Below are 21,931 nucleotides of genomic sequence, written 5' to 3' on the forward strand. Positions count from 1 at the left end.
TGTATATATGTTGTTTTTTAGGATTCAGCAGAAGAGGGAAACTTAAAAGCTCTGGGGCAAAGGACCACTTTGTCAGTCATCCATGTGTACATCAGTTTCTTTTCTTTTTTTAGCCGTTATCTACTTTGGTGACACATTTCATTCCAGTGAGTTGGAACATACAATAAGATGGGCTTTGACTTCTTAATGCATGTCTCTGGAAGAAGGTACAACAAATGGGATCTGTGGAGGGGAATCGACTATTTGAAATAGTTTTTTTTCTTTGTTTGTTTTTTTCTATTGAACTATTTTCTTTGTGTGTGTATGTGTGTGTTTGTTTTCTTTCTTTTTTTATGTCCATACCCAGAGACCTGCCTACAGCATCTTTAATTTTAAAATGAATTTAGCCGATCTTCACCAGCATTCACCTCTCCCCAGGAATCAATTTTCTCCTGCTTTATGTGAGCTCCCTCCTCCCCTCCATTCTTTAATTTCCCTCCTCATCTCTTTCCTAATGCTGGCCACATACCAGCTATGAGAAGGGCTTTTTACTGTGGATGCTATGGGGTAGTGAGGAGGGTGAATGAAACACATACTGGATTAAAGCTTGATTTAAAATGGCTGTTCACTGTGCTTAGCTCAACACTCATCTGGGGATGTGGTCATGTGCAATCTTGTGATTTGTGGCCTAATTAATGGTTTTTGGGGTACCCGAGGCTAAAAAAAAAAAAAAAAAACAAAAAAAAAAAACACTCACCCTTACTCTTAAACTGTGAAAATCCAAGCAGAGGATGACTGCGAAACCATGTGAAAAAGCTCGAGATAGAAGAGTTTAGCTGAGCAGATAGAGGCTTCTCTGTACAGCCAATTTGTCACTGCAGTAGGAAATAAATACATGTCTGTTTATTTCAGGTCAAAGTGCACCGGTGTAAATCTAAAAGATAATGTGGCTTTAGCTGGTGTTTACCTCCGCCAAGAAGGTTATGAGAAGATGGCCCTTGGCTGCCGGCTTTGGTCTGTTTCCTAAATCTCTCACATTAATGACTGGATTAGTTTGGACTTCATGCACCAAAGAGGAAGGTACCTATTAAATGTGAAGACCCCGTGACCCCCCCTATATAAAGATTATCATTCAAATGTAGGCTTTACACAGTTGATCTGCTGTGCTCATTACCAAGGATGCTTTAGCAGCAGTGGCTACCTCGGGGAAGTGATTACGACTCAGTCGAGTAGTCTGCGGTCTTTCTGTTTGTTATTCTGCTTCTTTCTCGAAACCCATCAGGGTGTGTGAAAATTTTCCATCGTACAACTACAGGTCCAGTGCAAAGTTTTGTTTTTTTTTGGTCATACTTGTGGTAACAGCTTACACCCGACTTGCTGACATTTAATTTCTGTACTTTTTCTTAGAAATCAATCTCTGTCTGTGTGGTTAAATTCACGCTTATTGTTGTTTATGTTAGGAGTAATAAAGAAGCAGGGCCACTTATAAGCTTCTAGAAGGGAATTACAGTATCGAGACAGTTCATGGGTCTCTATATCAGTCCCAGGCAGCTTGTGCACATGTTGTTTACAGAAATGATCCTCACTTTGTCAAAAAAAAAAAAATAGATGAAATTCTGACTGCATGCATTGTCCGCCATTTATTTCAGAATCAAATATGATGCAGAACGTGTGATCGATTTTTGAAACAAATTTTCTTCCATGCTTTTTGTAAAAGGAGACGTGCACTGTATACTGTCTGCAACTGCTGTGTCACAGAGCAGATGAGCTCCTATTTTCAGGCCCGTGCAGTTATGGCTATTGAGACATTTGCTGCTTATCACAGCATAAAATTGCACTGCAAGCCCAAACACTTAAAAATGCAGGCCCTCACAAAATAATGTATACAAGCTGGTGGAATTAAATCCCAGATAGGGCGTCTTCATGGGGCGGCGGGGGTCACCGTGTGGGTGGAGATCTTCAACCTCTGCCTGCTGAATGTGGCTAATGGTCTGCTTAGTCCCAGCCTCATATCATGGATTTATCCTGCTGCCATGACGGGCAGGTATGTGAGAGGTTTCTGTTTGTCTCATAACCTCTGTCACCCCGGGAGACAGCAGCCTCCTTATGCTTGTCCTGGTTTATCGCTATACAGTGACCCACAGTGAACTCATTCTCCTACCAGCGTCCCTCATTCCCAAGGATGAAGACCCTCCAGCAGGTTTCTGCTGCTGCCCCCTCTGCCCTCCGTACCTGATGACCAGCTGCTTACTGTGTGAATGATGACACAGTTGGAGCTGCTGTCTCTGGGATGTGTTTCACATTTGAACCATTCTCGTTGCTTTAATCTTGAGCTGGCAGAGTCTCTTTTTCAGTGGTATTTGGTCCAGCCTTCAATAGCAAGCCAATATTAGATTGGATTTATTGCACTGAATGCAATTTTGTTCAGACGACTTTGACTCTGGTGATCCTCCTCCTTCCACGCCATCTAGTGCCACCAGCATTCAGGTTGTTCACTTGTAGTTGATAGCTTCCAAATGTTTGACAGCTGTGACCCCCCCCGGTCCCAAGGGAGGATCGTATTTACCTTTACCTCCTCACTTAAATTTAGAATGCACACCGTGATCCATATCTGCAGTGTCAAGTGAAGAGTCTTGATAGTGAGATAAATCTGAAATTCATGATCCCATTGGGACGATTTGTAATATCTTTGATTCATGAACTTATCGTCTTGCGTTATCATCAAGTAAAAAAAAAAAAAAAGCAGCCTCACTGGGAATCGTGTGCTCAACTCAGGTGGTAAACATTATACCTGCATCAGTATGCTGGCTTTGTCATTCAGGCCATGCTATCATGTTGATGTGAGCATTTAGCTCTATTCCACACTCTGCCCAAGTATAGCCCGACAGAGTGCCTGAGTGCCAGTTTATGGCCTGTCAGAAGTAGTTTGTAACTCCTCTGGTCTGACAACATTGAAAACCAAAAGTGTCTTTAGCTGATCTAAACGGTCACACCGGAAAGCACATAGTGGTTGTGTATGTCAGACGGTTGGTTTCAGACAGTGATTGGACATAGACACCCTCTACCCCCACCTCCCAGTTTGATGTTTGAAATGTGTTTGGGATGGTGCTGCTACCCAACAAGCCGAGTACAAAGCCGGCTTAAGATTTGCAAGCATATGCAACGGTCTAGTTAGTCATTTGGTATGAATATGGTTGAGGATGTGGGGGCGGGGGGCGGCGGGGGTGTGCAAAAAGCTCACAGATTTGGGTAAAAAGAGAAAGACCTAATACATTTTTAACAAATAGCTACATATATATTCCAATATCATGAGCATAATTGGTGAGTTTTAACTGACATAATGAAATGTGTATTTAAAACTGGCACAAGACAAAGAGACGAGCGTGTATAGATCCTGCTTCCCCTTAATTGGACTGAAGTGATTTAGACTGACCAGCAGGGCATTATCATCATTAAAGTTCTGCACTCTCGCTAGTGAGTCGAGAAAGTGGTCACAGTATGCCTTCTCTATTAGTAAGGTGCTGAAGCCATAGCTTAGTGCAAGTTCTTAGAGCCAAAGAGTTAATTAAACTAATGGATGAAGCTGCATGAATTGAATATGAGTGTACGGAAGAGGTGATGGCTCAGAGCGAGATGAGCTGCTCTCTGATAGAGGCGTAACAATAGGCACAGATTTAAAGGACTGATGTGAAAAATCAGAAATGGATTTTTTTTTGTTTGTGTTGCTGCACAGCGGATGTAGGCAGGATTTATTATTTAGTGTTTGCTCCGAGGACCGATACCAACATAAATGCATATGGTACAGATGGCTTCACACATTAGTGCATCCATCTACTTAAGTCTCAGTGCTTCATCTTCATCTCCATTTTCAGGGACACGAGTAACTACTGAATTACTAATTGTGCCTCAGTATAATTTGACTGTGATTTCAACTCAATCACAATTTCTGAAATTAAACCGTCCATCACACTCAGCTGCAGGACATTTATGTGTGCTGAGCTTTTGCGTCTGAGTTTCCGACAGTTAGCTGATATGAAACATTTGCCCTTGGACAAAGCAGAGTAATGTAGCGTCACTAATCAGTGTTTCACTTTGCAACTCTACAGAGGAGATCTGTGTTCTGCTAGACAGAGTGCTCACCTCCCTCTCCTGTTTACAATTAGCAAGAGGCTTCCTTCCACTGATGCAGCATTGGATTGATGTCAGTGTGCACTGATACTCAGAGGGCCAAGCCCAGAGAGAAAACATTTACTCCTTTATACTGTGTGGAAAAACAACTTTTAAATGTGCAGGGAAAACTGCCAACTATAAAGTTGAAAGGAGAAGGCTTTTATTTCGTTGGTTGGTTATGCACAGCCCCGCTCTTTCAGACTTGGTCATCATCCAGATAAACATAAGGTTTGTAATCTTCTGCTAAATTGAGTAAATTAGCTGAAAATATTCTATAATCGTCGGTAGTATAAAAAGGGAGCGCTTGTGAGTGTCGTGGACCAACGCCATTCCAGATAAGTGTATGTAAATGCATGTCTGTAAATGTATGTGATAAAGAAGATGATTTGCGAGGCATATAAAAGTTGTTTAAGCAGTGTTATCGTCGAACTGATGCTTTATTGCAGTCAGTTGATGGTGTTTGCCTGGCACATATATACACTGTCCAGTGTGCGCTGACACAAAAGCTTGGTTTAAAGACCATAATACAGAAAAAATGTTCTTGCACTTATCCAGTCATCATGTCATCACGTCACAATTTGGGAAAAGTACTGAGAAGGTAGAACTGATGAACATACATGTATGAGATCAACCTAGACAGCATGCCTGTGTATTTGCTCTGCTTCTTAGTCATAGCACATTCAGGTGAGGTGCATTTATTTATTTGCAACTTTTCCACTTTGTTGCCACAACAGCATTTTTTTTTTCTTAAGAAAGCAATCAGGCTTGAATGTAGTGATGTGTTGAATAGGCCAGAACTAAACTGCTTGGAAGAATATTGCTAAAACACTCCCAAGAGCATGTTTGATGCAGACATTTACTGTCGTATATTTATGCAAAGCAATCCCAGCTGTGCACACATGAAAGTGCAAATGATAACTAGACACACTCAACAAGCACACACCTCCGCCAAGCCATTCTTTTTTTTTTTTTTTTTTTGCAACTAATTGTGGACATTAGGTTTGACTTAGGCATAACTTAGCCATTAGAGCTTCAATCTCCCGATCGCAAACAGTTTAAACAGTTAAATAAAAATCATGGATCCAGGTCGTGTTCCGATCACCTGCATCTAATTAAATGCTCCATATTTCATTCCTAAGATTTCCTCATCGACACCCAAACCTAGAACTTTCTGGCCATGGCAGAGGTGACAAAAAACAATTTTGGAAATTTTTGGGGGGGATTTTGTCACATTTTTTTTTAAATCAACGATCCAGCTGTTTATTTTCAAACAGGAGAGACCTGTTTACTTTGTTGTTTACACTTGCAAAGTCCTTTAGGGGGGTAGAAGTTAGCCTGTTTGTAGAGACTATTCATTTTACGGATGTTTGAATGGATAAAACCCAACTTTTCATTTACATGCTAATATTTGTAAATATATCATTTCACACTGGGAAGGGCTTTTATTTGTCTTGTTTACACAGCTGTGCTTTGTGGATGGAAGATGAAAACCTTGAAGATTTCTCATCTCATCAGTCTTTACTTAACATGCTTGTGACATCATACTTGTGGGATTGAGTCAAAACTTAAACATGTACCAATTATATGTCATATTTCGCCTTATCCTAGAAATAGCAGCAATATATCTTTGTTGATATTACACGACCTTAACAATATAATCGTGAGATGGGACTTGATTGCGTTTCAGCTGAATGATCTTGAATGACAGTTTAAAATGTCCTCAGGAATGGGTCCATTTTTTTCTTTCTGAAATTGGTGCCTTTTTTATGTTTAAGCTGTTTTGTGGCTTTCTGGTTGGATAAAAGCAGCAAATATATCTTTTTTTATATAATGAAGTTGCACCTGAAAGCAAGATTTTCCCAGCTGTTGAGATTTTTCCGTTTTGAGTAGCAGATGGTGGTTGCAGGATGTTTTCTGTTGGATTCCATTCCAGTTTCATAGGAACACAACCATGTACATTTAACTTGCATATATAGATGTCTAAACACCCTGGAGCTGAAAATGTTTTCACTTTCACTGTTGATATCCTCAAAAACAACATTCAGGCAGATTTTCTTTTTTTGGCTCGAATGTGACCACTGGTCAGTTTTTCACTCCAGTTCTCCATCACACAAATGAAGCTTTCTTTCCAGCTTTGTGTTCGTTTGAAGATGTTGAGCTTGTTTTTGTGGAGCTCATCTTTCGACATGGTGAATGCACAAAAATAATGAACAAATTTGTCTTCTTAGAGGACGACAATGTTTATAACAAATGTTCCAATTGTCAAGTGTTTTCAATTTAAGCACTGATCAGATTTAATCCGAAACTAAGGGCTATTGTTCAGAAAGTCGGCTTCAAAGAGCTAGCGCCAGCAGAGGATGGCTTGATCCATTTTGGTTTCCTTTCCTCTCGTTTAAAACGTTGCACATTATTTTATCTTTATTCTGGCTCACTTCCAGTGTGGCAAACGCCAGCTGCTTTAACAACTAAATAGAACAAAATGAACATCACAGATTGCTCCAACAGAACAAAAAGTAAGTGTGATATAGTACAACTTAAAATGAATAATCTTTTTCTACAAGTCAGTCAGTTAACATTAATTTGGGGAGACTAACCATATGTGGCACTCACGTTTTTCCACGTTTACTATTTCTGTTCTCTTGTGCTGTGTCAAAGTCTATCAGTTAAGCAAATTGTCTTAAGTGTGGAAACAATTAGAGACGGGCAGTGTGGCCTCCAGCTTCTTAATGAGATGTAGTTAGCTGTCCACCTGCTGCTTCAATCACCTGTGCTGCCTGTTGCTGAGCTGCAGATGTACTTGGGAGGCAAAACAAGCAGGGACTTGCAGAAAGTGATGACCCATAGAACCAACTTTTCTTTCTCAAGTAGTGGTTGTATAATGCTGGTTGTCTTTGTTGTATAACACTCATTGTGTGCAACAATGCAGCCATTTAGCTCGGCTCAAGTCTAATGGGGCCTGAGGAAAGAGCCTTCTTCTGGCTGTCTGAGTTAATCAGTTTTGGCCATCAAACAGAAATGCTAAATATGCAGTGATGCAGTATCTTGCATCATCTTTCACACATGTTCCTCTCTTTAGTAGAATGTTTAATCACGATTTTAAAGAAATATGCTATATTGCCCTCAGTACTTGCAGTTAAATATTAATCTATACTGGTATTAGGTTAATCAAAGTCATCTATCCTAATATGTGTTGAACCCCATGAAGTTCTTTCAGAAATGTTTGTTGGACATAGTGGCCTTAAGACGGGTTGGGGGGGGGCGGGCGTTGAAGCTTATGAATTGCAGGGGAAGCTCTTCCTCATGGGACAGAATGTATTTCTGTCCGTCTTTTTCTTTACACAAAGTCCTGGAGATTATTTTTACAGACTAGGGGATGTTGTACTTATGTAGCAGCCAACACCCAAGAACAGGAAGCCACAGTTTCTATGAAAGTCCACGAGATGGAAGCAGATAGTGCTGAGGGAAAACAATATTTTGGCTGGAGCTCATTCTGGTGGCCAATTAGACCCCAATGCCTGTATGATTTACCACTTCCTCTACCTGCTTTTATGTGTTTAGGACTGCTGTGTCGAACACAATGACCCCTGATTAAAGATTGAGCTCAGGCTCTGAGACGGCCGTGGCGCCATTCTTATCAGATTCCCACTACATAGAACTCAGCATGACCACCTGAAATAAAGGCTTTTATAGTCTCAGTGAGCATTGTTGAACTTTTATTTAAATGTCAGTTTTATGGAAGTTCTATGATATTCTGCCTCTTTTACTTAAATGTAGTTTTTCTGAAGCTGTCATATAATTCATCAGTGATTAATGCTTTGTATGGTCTTGGAAGAACACCATTATTAGTTTTAAGGGAAGCCAATATTTTAAATTCTAATTTTAACTGCTCACCTTGGAAATGTATCTTATACTTGATGATTTAAAGTCAGGAGCAATGGCTCTTTGTCTTTTCAAGCACTTACTCAGACACATTGTACATGGTCAGAGAGGAACGGATTGTTTATCTTTTCCTCCACCCTCTCCTGCAGACTTTGGCTGGAAGTGAAGCTTGGATCTTGAATGGCTGGGTGTGGTGCACAGTATGAGGTCGCACTGCTAATTGCATAATGAAACATGTCTGGTTTAAGATAACGCCTAAAAGAAAGTGTTACATAACCTAAAATCAGAACAGATTTTAAATTGGATCGAAATGTACAGTTCAGTCAGGCCTCGTGAGGACAGTGATGAGATGCTCTGTTTTAACTGTTCTCAAGCACACTGGAAAGGAGAGTGTTAGTCTCAAGTGCTGCTTTTGTCGGCTTTAAGGGTGTATGAGAGTGTCAGTATTCGGTGAACTATACAGGACTCGGTAGCTCTCTGTGCTAATTAGCTACCGATTTAAGGGCAAAGAAGTAGAACAATGGCTTTTTTATTTTTTTTTATTTTTTTAAATCTGGACAAGCACAGGACTGCTGTCGACAGGCCAAGTCCTTTGACCTAAATTTAGATGAGTATGCATTTCTTATTCTGATTACCAGACTGGAGGCAAAAAGTCTCTCAAACAAGGAATAATACAGGGATTCTCTTTATTTAAGGATCAACAAGATGCATTCGATGATGGGTTGTAAACTTCTGCATTTGTTTCTGCATGTGGAAGATACTTTCTCATTTACCATAAAATATCAATTTAAAAAAAAAAAAAAAAGCTGCTGTTAATTTTAAATTAGCCACGTTTGCATGAGAGTTGTAATTGCTTATTAATTTGGAACAAAAGTTAAATCTGCTCCTAATAGAAAGAATAAGCTAAAAAACGGATTTAAAATGAAAATGACAATTCCAAATTAAACTGATTTCTGATGTAGGTGTCTGCTTTATTTCTATTTTAAATCTGAATTGCTTAATTTCTCTCATGTATACATTCCTTCCGCTTGGTATCTTGCCCCGTCGCAATGATGGACATATTTTGCCCGGTCTTCTGCCTTTCTTCTCTAATATTCTCACTTCCTTCTCTTCCTGACCGGCTGAAACTAGTGAAGTAGTATTCTCGTGTTAAGCTTGCGCTTTAAGATATAATCAAAGCAAATATGGTACTTACTGTGCGGTTTTCCATGGTATAACTGAAAAGAAAAGATCCTGGAAGTGTAGTTTATTTATTTCCAGTATACATATTTATTTCATAATGAATACTTAGGAATTAAAAACAATTACATAACCATATCCATAGTTTCAAATAGTAGAATATATACAGTCTAATGCACCTAGATACTACCCTCTTTGGAATAAATTCTCCCCTTTATCATTGAAACCCATTTTGATTTAATCATTAGCCATCAAAGCTACAAATTCCAATTTTTTCCTCCTTCTCTGTCAGCAAATAAAGAGCTACTTCTATTTTCACAGACAGTTTCTAATTTTGTTTCAACTGGAAAACCTCTGAGTTCCTCAGTCCCTAAAGGAATTAAGTCAACATTATCCTCTCTGTTTGACAGACAAGTCAAGTCTCAAGTTTAGTCTTCAGATTGTTAACTTCGGTCACAGAACACTCTTCACTGCACAGTGACATACCAGAAGCTGTTCACTTCAACTAAAATGAGATTCCTGTGTCTGGTAGCGACTGGATGTTCACTGGGTGTCAGTCAGTGTCATTCCCTTTTAAAAAAAAAAAAAAAAAAAAAAAAAAAAAAAAAAAAAAAAATCACAGCGAGGTGGTTCAGCTGCAAAAAGATTTGAAAAAAAATTGAAATTTGCCTTTTTTTTTTTGTTGCTCTCTCTCTCTCTCTCTCTCTCTCTCTCTCTCTCTCTCTCTCTCTCTCTCTCTCCCTCCCTATATGTATATATGTATATATATATATATATATAATATAATATAATATATCTGTAGCCTTCCATATAAGACATATTTAGGAAAATAGTACTATCAATAGAAAATAATACTTTTCCAGCTGTATCATAATCCAAGGGTCTCTTTTGCACGCTTCCCTTCATGAAGTTATAGATATTCAAGGCAATTTGCTGACTTTATTCTTAAGAAACCAAATTATTTTATTTTAAGAAGACAGGAAGACTGAAAGAAAGAAGCCCTATAAATAAATGGATTAGAATAAAGAAAACTGATAGACTTTTTTTTTTTTGTATTTTTGAAGATTAAGTAAGCAAAATAATGTTAAATCTGAGCAATCTGTGTCTGATGTTGTCACAGAAAGCTTCTTGGTGTTTAATATTCAATTTTACAATGCAAGTTATTAATTTGGCCTACAACTACTGTGGCAGGGAGTCAGATGCATAGTAAAGCCTTCAGTGGCTTGAAGCATTGTGTTGGCTCTGGCTGTAATTGCAGGGATGATGGATGTGTGCAGATCTTCTACACTAATAAAGCAGATTATTAATGTCTGTGCGAAATACCGCATTGAACCACCTCTGGAAGTCATCTCCAAAGCCATAAGTGCAGTAGTGTTTTCCCTGATACTTAATAACAAATCAACACCAAGGCCAAAAAAACATTAGGAGAAAAAATGAACTTGCAACATGGTTCAATAAGTTACCAGCAGCGCTGGCAAAAACAAGTTCAAGATCAAAATACACCTAGAATACATTTTCTTTGATAGTTCAGATAGCAGCAGATTAGTGATGATCCAATGGATCTGATGATTCACTGGATCTCATCTGCTTTTCATGTTACTCTGGCTTTGACATTACACTTTGGATGAAAGTATTTATCTTATCTGAACCCCCTGGAAGCTATCCCCACTACACCTTTAATCACCTGCCACAGCTTGGCTTCTGCCGTAACTCTGGGTTAAAACTTCACTAGTTTCACGCTGAATACTAGGAAGATTCTTACGGCACAGGAAACATGTTGGGACATTTGTCAAAATCAAGATTTTTATTAAAGATCTGCAAATGAGTGCAGAAAGGTTTGACCCAATATTGATACAAATCTTTTAATAAATAGACCTGAACATGCAGTGTGACTGAGTGATTAAGCAGCAATAAGTGTAGATACAGACACTGATCTTCCAGCTTGGTTTTCATCAAACTCTTGTTTATAATGCAAAACTGTTTAAGGTGTAACAAAAAACCTTTTTAATGGAAATGCTTTCTGTTGTCAGTTAAGGTCCTAAATAATGGATGATATGTGGCCCACTGAGGTGATGTCCTACAAAACAGTCACTTTATTTGTTTTTTATTAGCTATATAGTCTGTAAAAATCACCGGGCATTGTTGCACTTTAAAGGCACATTCACATCAGCCTTTTTAATTTAAATCGTAGTCTGTTTGCTTGAAAAGTTTGCTTCATTTGGGGAGATGTGAATGCGCCAAACAAACTCTGGTTCGGTTTAAAGAAGCAGACTCAGTTTGTTTCAAACGGACCGAATACAGGAAGCGAACTACAAAAAAAAGGTCATCTCCTGCATTTGGCATCGTATTACATTGGAAGTAAAGACATAGCTATTGGGTTAAGGGTCCTCTATCCATTGTTGCAGTGTATTTCTGCAGTATACTCGCATAAGACTAAAATAAAACAAAACAAAACAGCAATAGTTTCGTCTCCATGTTTAGCTCGCAAGTGGAGGAAACAACAGTTTTCTTCTTCATGTGGGTCTTGTCCTCTCTTGCTAAGTTATAGTGCAGTGCCACCTTTGGTGAGAATGAGGATATATTATTCTAATGGTTTGGCTTGTTTGACCAAAGTGCAGTGTGAACCTGATGATGTACCACATGGATACAGCCCCTACAACTGAACCAAGTCCCCTATCGGACCGAGTTTAGAGGCCTATCATGATGTGCATGCAACCTTAATTCCCCTACATTTACATGTAAAATGATCATTCTGAAATAGAATTAGATCATTTGTGCAGCTCATAAAGATGCAATCAGCCGACGGGGCTACTGGGTTGTAAGGAGAGGGTTTACAGATCCCACCTTGTGAACTGCTCTTTGATAGGTTTTTATAAACTGTAAGGAGTGAAACACACAGAAAAGCATAAATGTCTTAATGCAGCCAATCCCTTAGCATTTAAACCATAGAAACCACTGCAGTTTTACCAGCTTGTAGGAATTTGATCCAGTTTCTGTTTCGCAACTAAATTAGACCACCAACAGTCATTGAGATAAGGATTTTAGACCCACCCCCTCATGGCCCCATCTTGCAGGATGAACCTCTCAGACAAAGGCAACGTGGAATAAAAGCCATGCCGCCTCTGCTAGTTCTAAAATATCTCAGGAGCTTGTAAAGCACACTAAATGTTCTGCTGTTGGCAACGAGAGCCAACACAAGAGTCATCAAGGTTTTTTTAAAGTGGGGTTATGTGAAGTACTTATCCATAGTCAGCGTAATACCTGCACAGGAGTGTTTTCTGCACCATCTGGTTTAGAGGAGCATATAGGAGGACAGTAGCTATGGAGTATGGATAACAGTAAAATGGAATTAAGCCGTCTAAATAAAGCCAACTTTTAGGGGGGAAAAAAAAAATATCAGTACAAGTTCCCACTACATGTGGAGTATTTCCAGGGCTATATTTACTTTCAAGCATCAGCTTCAAACGAGCAGCTGAGAGTGTTGCTTTCACAGCCACCAAGCTATATATTGAAAACTCCAATTATACTTCCCCAAATAGGAGTTTCTGGTCTACCACTGCCTTGATCTGTTTGTTTCTGCTGTTGTGTGACTCTGCTGTTTCCCCATTAGTTAATTCACCAGAGTCTCACTGGCGCAGTGGCACAGAAATTCCAAGTAAATACATGTTTGTTTCTTTTAGAAATTTGGTTGTGACAAGAACAGCATCACACCTGTTGTTGGTTGACAAGTATATTGGTTGAAAAATTCTAAATGTAACCAAAAATAATCCAGACTAGTTCTTGCAGTGATTTGCATTTTCAAGTAATCTTTTGTTCTTCTCTGCGACACTGGCTCAGCTCGTCAGCACTTTACATCTATTTGCCTGTTTCCTTCCCAGTTTTGCTCACTGAATCTGTATTCTAAAAAAGCCTTTCTCATATACTTGTTGTTTCTCTGCTGAATAATTCTGAGACAAATGCAGCCTATTACTGCATTTTAACTTCACAGAAAAGCATCTTCTAAGTATCTGTTCTGTCTAATAAAATCCTTATGTATTTACTGGATTTATAAACAATTCCACAGTGTAATCTGTTTTGGGTTTTTTTGTTTTTTAAAAAAAATTATATTTGTGTATATTGTAAACAAAAGGAAAAAAAAAAAAACATTGGTTAAAATCAAAACTTCAGTTTGGAAAAAAAAAAAAGGCATTTTTCCTTTTTAGGTCATATTGTCCAGCTGCAGTATCAATACTTTATTTTCTTTGTTTTATGATTGGGGGCAGTTTTAGTATATTTCAACACCTTAATCAAGCTTTAATGATATGAACACCGTTGTCCCCCGTGCCATCTTTAAGTATTTTGACCACCTTTAAGTATAGCTGATAAAGCCTTCCATTTATTAGTCTTCTTAAATAAGCTAATTTTCAACGAGAATTATGTCTTCTTACTGACTGTATGCAGAGAACTTTTATTAATATTCTGCTTATTTATAAACCAACTGAGGGAAACATGGCTCTTACTTATTAGAATTAATTTCCACTTCTAGTTTAAGCAAACCAGATGTTTTCATTAGCCTTTTTGTAATTTTTTTTTTCCAGCAGTGCTGTAAATAAAGAGATTAGTTATTTTCTTTAGTTTTTCATCACAGAACTGACAAGGCCTTGTAAATGCACGTTTAATTTGGTGAAGTGTAACTGAGGACTCACTCATGCATCCCCGTCTATGTTCTCTGCGGTGACCCTCGGTTGCCGTTTTCATTCCTGCAAACTGCACTGATATGTCAAGCACTTGTTTCTTTACATCTCACTCCAGAGACAAGGATACTGGGCAAAGTGGAGAAAATGGCTTTTGAAAGCATGGAAGCAGGCGCTGCTATTATTTTCCCGTTTTATAATTCCTTGGTTGAAATTCTGCACTGTTACTTCATTTCATATTCCCTTTTTTGAAGCCTGCTGACACCTACTGAGGGCATTATGGTTTTACCTTCATGGTCCACTGATAATTGAGTCGTCTTATTCAGATCGGTCAGTGAAGGAATCCAGCAAGAACAAAAAAAAAAGAAGAAAAAAAAAACGCCTTTGAAAGTACAGTCCCCTTTGAATACCAAATTCTCCTCAGACAAGATGGAAATCTAATTGCTTCAACTGATAAGTTTCTTTTATAAACACTTTTTGGTTACTTGAAGGTATCTGTAGACACGTTGATACTTCCAAGAGTTTCTGGAGAACATTTCTCTCAGGGAAACTTAAAAGGAAGCGCAATGGCAGAGAAAATGGGCTCTATCCTCGGCTGAGCTGTTGTTCAGTCACTTATTTCCCCTGGTGTAATATTTTGCAGTTTTGGCAGCATGACCCCTTTATACTCAGGAACAGTCAGTCACCAATTGGCTGCCCCAGTTTTTCCAGGATGAGTTTCCTCACTTTGACAGTAGTTGCATTGAGTCTAATGCATCTTCATATTCATACTCTATATCCAAGCTGAACTTAATGGCAGATTTTTTTCTATTTTCTATGTTTTTTTCCCCATTTCCAAGAGTAATGCTGCATGAAAATGTCTGTTGGTGTCTAAAATGATCCGAGAATAATCACAATGAAAACGAAGGTAATAAATTGAGCACCACTCTAAGTATTAGTAAAACAAATAGAAAAAAACCCCAATGAATTGAAGACTGTTCTTGGTTGCTTTAACCCTGAGTCGTACGAGTCTGTATCTTTGCTTCTGAACGCTTGCCGTCAGCATCGTTTTGTAAACTGAATCTACTTTCTTCTCTCCTCAGTTGATTCAGCTTTGCTCTGAGCTTTCTTCCTTTTTCCCTGTCACATCCCAGCCATTAGGTCACAGAGCTGCCAGGAAGCATGTAAAGCGATCTGCATGACACAGAGACAGTGGAACGAAGGGATAAAGTCTGGCGGCTTGTTTTGTACAACAGGAGTTCTGATAGAGCTCTTTATTAAGATAGAAATATGTAATATATTTGTGTGGTAGCTAGTACCTACCATGGACATGCTACGCCTTTGAGTTCAATTTGAATATGATATAAGCTTTGAATTATCTACACTCTAGGCACAAAAATATCCATATGTGAGCTTATTCCACTTTATGCACCTGCAGTATTTTGGTCATGAGAAAGGTTGGTTTATGTTTTGTGCACTGGTGCATGTTGTTAGACATTCTTTCATGAAGTATTTTTCTTTTCAGTTTCTTGTTTATCTGAAACCTACCTTGTAATTGATAAAAATATTAAATGGAAATTAGTAGCTTCATCAATTTCAGAAACATAATTTTTATTATCACTGATTGACTAGTGTTGGCATACAGAAGCTAAATCGGGAGGTCTTGATAGACAGACTTAACAGCCATGTCAATGTGAGGATTTTGATTTATTTAATAGTTTTGAAGCTTGAAAAAAAAAAAGCCTATTTTGTTGATGATTTTTCATTGTGAGTTTTTTTGTTAATTTTTTGTTCTCTCCGATCATTCCACATTTTGTTCACCTGTCATATACAAGTAGAAATATTACTAACAGTCTGAATTAAATTGTCGACCTCATTTGTAAACTGCATTGTAATGTCAGTTTGGGACACTGAATCAGAATTACATTTATTCTGGAAAACAGTGAAAATACCCAATCCTGTTTTACAATGTGTTATACCATTATAGAATGTAATCGTGTCATATTTCTTTCTAAAAACAAAATAAACAAAAAAAAAAACGTTTGGCAACAGACATTACTTATGTTTACCAAAGATGATGTTGGAGATGTTGAACTAAAGGAAATTTGAAAACATAAAGGGCAACACTGCAAAACATGGTGATTAAACTCTGACGTATGTTCAGTTAGAGGCTTCTTCAGCTCATCTTCAACACAGAATATTGCAGGTGGTCATTTTTTTCTATATCTATAGCCAAGAGCTGGTCAGTTAATCGAAAATTAATCAAAAACGACATTCAGAACCAGTGATCAATGTATTCTTGTCCATAGTAATCATTTGAAGTTTTTGGAAATTTAATTTTCTGATAAATAAATGAAAAAATATTAATTATTACTTTCCCTCATTTCAAAATATCTGCTCTTTTATTAGGAAAATGTTTGCTACAAAAAGTTTCAGTTGAGGCTAAAAATAAGATGATACTGAAATTATTGTAAAATAATCCGAATTGAGGAAATCTGTTCAATCAACCATGGTATTGACTTGGGGTCACATCGCCCAGCCCTACAATAGCTCCATGCATTGACTGCAATGACTAATAACTGTTTAGTGCCACAACATTACTACTTTTTTTCAGAATTATTAAAACACTATTTAATACAAATCAAACTTGATCGTTATGATGAACAAACAACCTATTATTGCATCTCTTGTTTCGTTTTACATGTCTTGTACACTACCAGTCAAACGTTTAGACAAGCTTTCCCATTAAAACCAATGGGAAAGTGTGTCCAAACTTTTGATAGGTAGTGTATGTTTAGATAATCTGACTTGAAAATAGAAACAAATTTGTTCATACAACCAATAAAAGCATAGGAAAACATGGCAGTACTCTATGATAGGTTAAAGTTTAACAAATAAAAAGGACCCGAGCTTCATCAGACTGGGTGTGTCTTTTTGTTTCCTCCTTTACATAAAGCTTTGTCTGCAATCAGAATGGTAATCCAGCCTATTTTAGAGCATCTCTGCATTCTGTAATCTTGTTTAGTTACGTACAGTTTATTTGACGAGAGCCATGTTCTGTGAAACACTGTTCTTTTTTAACCCATTGCAGCTGCTGCGGGCTTTTGTGTGATTGAAGGATATGAGAGGAAAGATCGTCCTTAGCTTGTCAGGAATTGAATGATTACCAACTAAGCTGTCTGCTTTATCCTGTCTCAAGAATATACAAGCCTTGAGCTCATCAGTTGTCTGACCTGGACATTTGATAGTAGTCGATACTGCACAGTGTCTGTTTGTTTTCACCATCTGGAGTGTTATCAGAATATTGGAAGTGACAGCAGGAATGCTGTTGAAAATGTTATCCGATGCGCCTGTATTCACTGATGTTCTCCTACAGCACACACGTGGCTTTAATCTTCTTACCAGTATTCTATCTCTGCAAATGGTGCGACCCTTCTCAGTGATGACATTGTGTCTCCTATCTACTGGCCATGTTTTGCTGTCAGTGCTACTCATACATATGGACTGATCAGTGCGGATTTTTGCAAGCACTAGTGTGCCAATTCTGGGAGGTCTGCCAGCCGGCATACAGCATGCATGCCTTCACCGCAAGGGACAAAACGGAAATGACAAGGCAATCGCCATTCTGTCAGCATTGCCATGGAAGCACAGGCATGGCTGTTTATCCCAAGGTTAATGGGATGACGTCTGGAACTGAAAGTGCCAGATTGAGAGAAACATGTGCCTGTTTTACTTAAAACTAGTGGATTGCAGAGAGTGTCGCATCATTCAGAGGAAAGCCCCAAGCAGGTCAAAAAAACAAAATGGATATGTAACTCTACAAACATGGCCCATCCTACTTCCTGCACACATTATAATGTGATGAAATGCATGATTGAATTTCAGTAAAATTTTCATATAGATGTCACATTTGGTGATCCATAGGTCAGGACTTGACACACGTGAATACCACCGAGGAGGAAAAGTAGAATGAGCATGAGAATAATAAAAGCTCTAGATAAGAAATATCATTTCTGAAAAAGCAGGGGGATAAATGTAAGCACTTGGAGATTTTAGCATCGAATCTCCAAGAATCCGTATGGTTTTAACTTGGAGAAACTATTTCGATATGTTGTGTAGTAAAAGCTAGATAGATATTTGTTCTATTCACATGTAGCTGCTTTGAGACGGCATTATGCCTATAGCATTAAAATTCATATCTGAGCAGTTTTATATATATATATATATATATAGATATATATATATATATAGATATATATATATATATATAGATATATATAGATACACACACGCAATATGCACATACAAATGCATTGTTGTGTGGATCCGTCAAGGACACAAATGATCAACTTGTCACTCTTAACCTGCATTTAGAGGCTGCTGCTACCTGTAACTGCAAACAGCTGAGTAGATGAATTAGACTTCACAGTCTTCTCAGAACCATCCCAACTATTTTTTTTTCTGTAAATGCAGATCTAATTCCTGTGTAAAACATAAATTTAAATTTCAACTCAAACCTATAACTGATTCACTATGTATCCAGTTATAACTTAAGTATCATCTATTGCCGCTATAGGACTACAACAATACAGGCAATCATACCATATGATTTTATTTTGATTGAAGCAGGCTTTTAATTCAAGCTCACATTTTTATCTAATCATCACTTGGAAGTTACTCTGTTCAATAAAGTATTCTTTTTGCTTTTTTTTTTTTGTACCACTCAGTTGTTCAATAAGTAGCTGTGGTTGTTTAGAAACTGGGGGACATTTCCTTTATTTTTCTTAAGCACATCTAGCTATACAACTCAGGCCACTATATTTTCTGGCTTGTGACCATGATTACCAAGTAGCCCAATAATCAGTCTAAGATACTATTTTGTTTCAGGTCATTCACTCGCTTTTTTATTCTCAGAAATAAGTGGTGATTCAGAGATGTTGAACCAGGCGAGATTACTGCTACGGGCAACGGCAGCTGATAAAATTCTGTTAAATAAGATATCCCTGAAAGAAGAGATTTAACACAATTTAACTGCAATTCTATTACTTTATTCAATCATAGATATGCGTAAAAAGAAAAACTCTGTACACCCCGATAATTACCCAATGGCAGATTTAAAGGTTTTCTCTGTGATAAGTGTGTAGGCTGGTGTCCGAACCATTTTAATGGTGCCATATGCTGACAAAGGCTGATGAAGTAATGTTTCAGATTACATTTTGAACCAAGTTCTTCTTTTAGATTTTGTCACCTCACCCTTACAGAGAGTCACGGCTGCAGTCGGAAAGACTTAACCACTGGAATTATAGTCTGATTCTGATGAATGGCAATGAGACAGCGTAATCGACTGCAGTGCAACCCTCACTTATCTGATTTTAGGACTGCTCCTCCCTCTCTGTTCTTAAAAGGCAAAATTATCCCCCGAGCTGTAAATGGGATGTAATTTGTGTTTGAATGGAAAATTAGCAAAAGATTACACTTTAAAAAAAAAATAAAAAAATTATACTTGCTGTTAAGCATTGAACTACATGGCTACTCGGAGAAGGAATCATTCACCAAAGCTCCCTCTGTTTTGCAGCTCGAAAGAAACTGTTGCTGACCCGCAACGAACTAGTTGTTGTGGGTCCCCGCTATTGATCCTGGTAGCATCTGAAATGATTATTGCAGTTTTCCACAATTCTAGAAGAGAAAGTGAAAAATAAGGGAGCTGAAGCAGTCCACTGGTAAAAGAGAACATAGTGTTTGTGTTTCCATTATTGATAGCTGCGTGAAGCACATTTTGGCAGTTAGGGAAATGGTGTTCAAAGCAGCTGGGGGCGTTGTACCTCAAACAGCTCTGCTAAAGAGAACGAATATTTTCAGCAAGCGTAAATGGGACAGAAGTAAGTCATAACCACTTGTACAACTGCCTCAAGCTTGTACTACTTTATCAATAAATTTCCAAGAAAGATGTGACAATGTAGCAAACTCATATGCTCAGTGTGAGATCCAGTTATTCAGTCATAAATGTTATATTAAAATAAAGTATTGCATTTTGTATGTGATGTTCGTCTATTTTATATTATTTTTATGTCGTATAAGTGCTTATTAATAAGAAAAATGGGAGGAAAATGGACGAATAACTGTTTGCAGATAGGCGACTTGATTTGGAGACTTGGGATGGACTTTCATTTCAATGTCAAGTCTCTTGACCACTAACTGTGTCCCAGCAACGGCGGGCACATATTCATATTTAGATAGGATATATTAAAAAAAGGCAACATGAGGAAAGCATATTAGATTTCTTGTAGCTTTGCGCTTAATTTAATTTTTAACATAAACAAAAGAACACTGGAATTCAGCTGAAGCTGTCTTTGCAAGCACATGGTTGGGGTTTTAGCTGCTTCTCCGTCTACATGTTAGACAGTTTTTTCCAGCTCCTCCATGCTGATTAGTCGATTCACAGTGAAATCGACCTCATCGTAGCAACGCCTTTACATTACAGTGAGTCGTTTGTTTCATTATTAATAATATAAAATAATATTGCTTCACGCAGCTTTCATCTTGTCATCAAAATATTGTGTAACGCAGCCATGGGCTTTTAACCTGGATTCCCGCTGTTCCCCTTCATATTGCAAGGTTATGCTTAATGTAATATCAAGCACAAATGAAACGGGGGATGACAAATGAGTTTACATTTGTATAAACAAAGGCTTAATAGAAACTTTTGTGCACAAAACACTTTCAGCTGAAATTGTAAACATTTGCTCTGTTTTATGTAAATCCTCAGTGTGTTTATGATTGGCAAGCAGCTTTCAATTGCCTCATGGTATTAGTGTTTCACTCATAATGGGCTTTATCCCAGGGTATGAAATATTGGGGTTGTACTGGTACAAATGTCTTTATAAACTGTAATCATGGCTGACAATTTTAATCCAGCTTGCAAATGCAGTCATTAGTTCAAAATGCAGCTCAAATTCATTGTAACATTCGGCGCCATTCAGACCCTTGCAAGACCAGAATGTATTGTAGCTCTTGGTTTTAAAGACTCCTTATCTTCCTTTTTATGTTACCAGACAGATATGAGGAATTGTTTTTTATTAATCTTTCCAATGAACACGTCACTGTGCTGCGAATATTACCAAACTTGTGCAAATGGCTGTCAATATGCCGCCCCATGGTGTGTGTTGTTGCCTGGTTGATGTGCTAAAACGCAGCATGTCTCAAAGTATTTCTGAGTCACACTGTCTTTTGATGGGACCAAGCACAGTCTGCTTAGCTGCAAGGTGTTTATACGCACTAAGACATAAAGCCACTCTTGATTCATGGTTTTTTTTTTTTTAGTCAAGAGTTCTTATGTCTTTTTCATGAGCTCATAGCAAAGTTGTCCTGTATCTGTAGGGAATGAGATCATGAATATTGTGTTAACCCAGAAAAGTTCAAATCCATGCATGCTTCCTTGTTCCCCTGATCCCTCAGCTTTTGTTGTTGCATTGGCCAATTGTACCCGGGAAGAGATCAAGGGGACCCCTGTCGGTTGTGGATTATTCCTTTGTAGAAGCGCCACTGTAGGGGATAGAAGATTAAAAGAGCAGACACTGGATGGGGATTCTACAGGAAGTTAGATTGCAACACACACTGCACATGTATTGTTAAGTATTTTCTGTTAAAATGTCTATTCATTGACTACCTATAAAATGAGCCAGGAATGGAGGGGGAAAAAAAAAAAAAAAGAGTTCATGTTTATTACGTTTTGTTTTTTTTTTCCATTCCTGGCTCATTTTATAGGTAGTAAAACAACTCATTTGGATATTTTAATCATATATGGGCAGCTAGGACTGAAATTGCTTGCACCCAGATGATGAACTTTTATTGTGTTCACATGTTTTCCCAGCTGAGGAAGGTTTCAGCATGGGGGGGATGAGAGGGCACTGCAGCTGAATGAATATGAAAGAATCTTTGTCCTCTTTCTCTTCATTTCGGTTGCTTCTGTTGCCCTGAGGGCTGCTGCTGCTGCAGTAACTTCATTGTCAGTGTTTCTAATTTTGTGTGTGGTTGAGTTGATACCCTCAGATAAAGTTGATCAAGGAAAATTT

At 38.0% G+C, this 21,931-nt stretch overlaps 1 protein-coding gene across 2 annotated transcripts in view; it reads left to right on the forward strand.

Annotated features, from left to right (window-relative positions):
• ca16b (carbonic anhydrase XVI b) overlaps positions 1-21,931 on the forward strand; it is a 107,886-nt gene that overhangs the window by 36,283 nt on the left and 49,672 nt on the right. The gene's annotated exons all lie outside the window — the stretch shown is intronic.

Source organism: Telmatherina bonti (assembly GCF_933228915.1).
Source record: "Telmatherina bonti genome assembly, chromosome: 6".
Taxonomy (NCBI): domain Eukaryota; kingdom Metazoa; phylum Chordata; class Actinopteri; order Atheriniformes; family Telmatherinidae; genus Telmatherina; species Telmatherina bonti.